This window comes from Orycteropus afer, unplaced genomic scaffold, assembly GCF_000298275.1.
Source record: "Orycteropus afer afer isolate SDZICR_OR568_19922 unplaced genomic scaffold, OryAfe1.0 scaffold00028, whole genome shotgun sequence".
NCBI lineage: Eukaryota > Metazoa > Chordata > Mammalia > Tubulidentata > Orycteropodidae > Orycteropus > Orycteropus afer.
Window position 1 is genome coordinate 790075 of NW_006921615.1, and position 3764 is coordinate 793838.

A 3764-nucleotide genomic window follows, 5' to 3' on the forward strand; every position below is an offset into this window, starting at 1 on the left:
TATATATATACTAGTCACTCCTCAGGAGGAAGGTTGGGCAATCTACTTCCATAGTGATACTGCCTCAGAAACCCAAGGAGGGGTCACTCTGAGTTGGGTTCAACTCGACAGAAGTGAGTATATACAGACATACAATTGAGGATTCTAAAACCCAACTAGTGCCTAAGACATTTGACTGCTAACCAGAAAGCTGGTGGTTCAAACCCACCAGCCACTCTTCAGAAGGAAGATGGGACAATCTACGTCCATAGTGATACTGCCTCGGAAACCCAAGAAGGGGCCACTATGAGTCGAAATCGACTCCACAGCATATTACAACAACACAACAAGACCCAACTGAGATGCAACTCGGTACTCAGATGAAAAGATTGGATTTCATCCTAAAGGCCAGTGATAGCCACTAAAAGTTTGTGAGGAGAGGAATTATATGATCAAAATGATGTTTGATGAATATTCCTCCCAAGAATGATGGAGCAGTTCACAAACTGTAAATTATTATTGTGATCTTCTGAAAAGTAATAGCAAAACGCTTCAGTAAGTGGTGTGGGGGCACCAGGACATTTCAAGTCACCTCAGACACTTCAAGTCACCTCAGACACCACTAAGATATTGCAGCCTTTGAATAATAACATTGATAAAAATATCACTATCAAGAATAAGTCCTTTGGAAAGGGCTTTAAGTGCTTTCTCCCATTTACTCCTGACAGTAACACCATGAGGTAGACACTATAATTATCTCCATTCAGAGACAGGAAAAAAAAAAAGAGAGAGACAAAGAATCTTGCCATGCGATGGAAAATAGCAAAACTTGAATTCCGATCTGGGCCTGTCAGCGTATTCGAGTTCCGTACTCTACTGAGTTTGCGGTAGTGTGCAGGCTTGCATGTCGCCGAGGCTGGAAGCTATGCCACCAGTATTTCAAATGCCCTCAGGATCGCCCGTGGTGGACAGGTTTCAGTGGAGCTTCCAGACTAGTCACACTAGGAAAATTGACCTGGCTATCTGTTTCTGTAAATCAGACTGTATAAACCCTACAGATAACATACAATAGTGTACAATATACTGCTGGAAGATGAACCTTGTACGTCGGAAAACACTCAAAACTCAGAGAGGCCACAACAATGAACTTGAGCATGCCAACACGATGATGGCTTAGGAATGGGCACCATTTCATTTTGTTTTACGTGAGGTTGCAATGAGTCAGAGCGGACTTGATGGCAGCTGACAACTCTATTGGGTAGTTCCTCCTGGACGAGGAACTCTCTGCCAGTCTTTGTCTCTAATTCATAGTCATCTGTGACTTAGCTTGTTCCTTTAGCACTTGAACAAAATCTGCTTCCACTTTCTAAGCATTATTTTCACTGAAAATTCTGATCCTGTCCCTCCCTATTTAATCCAAGATTCCTACTGCTGGTGAGATTTCCTTAAACTTGATTTTCAACCTGCCAGAGCCCAGTTCAAAAACCCCTAAATAGAAAATATAATCACTCTTTCATTTAATCCCCCATTTGTCAGGCCTCACCCTACACCAATGGAATTGAATGTCTTACCCATGCTCTCTCTGCTATTGTTATTCTCTCTACCTTGAAGATATTCCCTCCTCTCCAAACTGGCCAGTCTCCGCCCGTACCACCACCCCCAACGCCCAGTCTCAGAAATGTGGCAACCTCTGAGAAATGTATCTCAGAAATGACATGCCAACACCCTCTATGCTTCTGCTTGTGATGCTTGTGCTTGTCTGGAATATTCTTAGTCTTCTGCCCATTCAAATTCCACCCACTCATCACCTCTTGGCTAGAGCCCACGGTGATCTCTTCCTTCCCTGATTTCACTTCGTCAGCACTCACTGCCTGGTGCAGTGTTCTGACTGTGCAGATCTTATACCCATTGGTAAAAATTGTTGGCACACACATTTGTAAACTATGTAAATGTCCTCCTGCCTTATGTATATTGTAAATGCACATTAAACATCCACAAAAAAGGAGAAGAAAGATTAATATTTGGGTTTGATGTTTTCTCCCTTCACCTCCAAAGACTGCTCTGGGAACCCCTGAGATACAGGCACCCATTTTACTGTTTACAGACCAAAGCCACTCTTGTGCCAGTTCATCTTATCCTACCAGTTTATCTGGTTCAGTTTGTCACATGTCCCTAATTTATCTTCTTAAAAAATATACATATTGTATGTCTTTAAATGGTATGAACTCTGGCTTCTATTTCTTTAGAGCCTTGCTAGTGAATAAAGTAAAGAACTACATAGGAGGTTTCCAATTGATTTTTTTTTTTCTTTTATTGTGATTTGGGTGAAATTTTACAGAGCAAATCCACTTTCCATACAGCAGTTCACATACACTTTGTCCCGTGACATTGATTACAATTTACCACAATGCAACAGCTCCCCTCCCACTTCCTCCTGATAGTTACCTCTTCCCTGTGTCCATCCCTCCATGCACTCCTGCCCCCTGAGGTATCTCCCTGTGCAAAAACAGCCCTTCTTTCTCCCATGATTGTTCTCTCCAAGGAGTGTATCTATCTCAGGTAAATGTTCAACTCATATGCTTGTCTTTTGTTTGGCTGAAAGCCACAGGTATGGGTTGAATTCCAGACTTGAAGGGCTGCTAGCAGCCATAGCCTCAGGGGTTTCACAAGGCAGTATCAGACCAGCAAACCTGGTCTCACTTTTCTTTTCCCCCCAAGTGATTTTGAGTTTTGTTTTACATTGTTCTCCCTCTCTATCCAGGATCCCCTACATAGAGCCTCCTCTGAGTGGCTGACAGTGGTAGTCGGGCACCATCTAGATCTTCTGGTCTCATAGTCGTATAGGTTGAGGATGGCATGGTGCACCAGTCACTAGGACTAATTGTTTCCAAGAATCTTTGGTTTTCTTCATTCTTCTTTGCTCTGGACAAGGAGAGACACATCATTGCATCTAGATGCTGCTTGCAAGACTTCCAAGATCCCAGTGGCCACTCACCAAAGTAGTAGGTGAAACAATGTTTTGTGTACTATGTTATGCCAATTGAGCTTGATGTCCCCTGTGGCCATGGTCCTGAGCCCACAGTTTCAACTACTCTGTCCTTCTGGGTAGCTGGCTGTGACCAAGAAGTGACCACAACCCTGTCCCCTGTCAGCTCTATTATACACATGGGAATTCAGATCATACAAATACACTTATAGGACCATTGTCTTCCAACCTTATACATGGTCTTGGGTAAACTCCCTGCTTCATAGACACACCTAATACTTCAGCCTGTCCACCTATCTATCCACTCACATACCCATATTTGCCTTCAAAAGGGTTCATCTTTGTTGTCTGCACCTCCCATGTACCTCTCTATGTCCTCCTCTTCCTCAATGACACCATGTTGATCACTCATATTTGGTATATTGCCCTTCTCTTCACCCAAACCAATACTTATCTCTACCTATCTAACAGCATTCTCTCCCCTCCCCTCCCACTCCTGGTAACCAACAAAGAAAATTTCCTTCCATAGATAAACCTTTCCTTGACTTTTATAATAACGGACTAATACAATATTTGTCCTTCTGTGATTGACTTATTTCATTCAGCATAATGTCCTCCAAGTTCATCCATATTATGCGCTGTTTTGCAAACTCTAGGTTATTCTTGAGGGTTGCATAGTATTCCATTGTGTGTATGTACAATAGCTTGCTTATCCATTCCTCAGTTGATGGACACCTAGGTTGTTTCCATCTTTTTGATATTGTAAATAGTGCTGCGATGAACATGGTGTGCATATGTC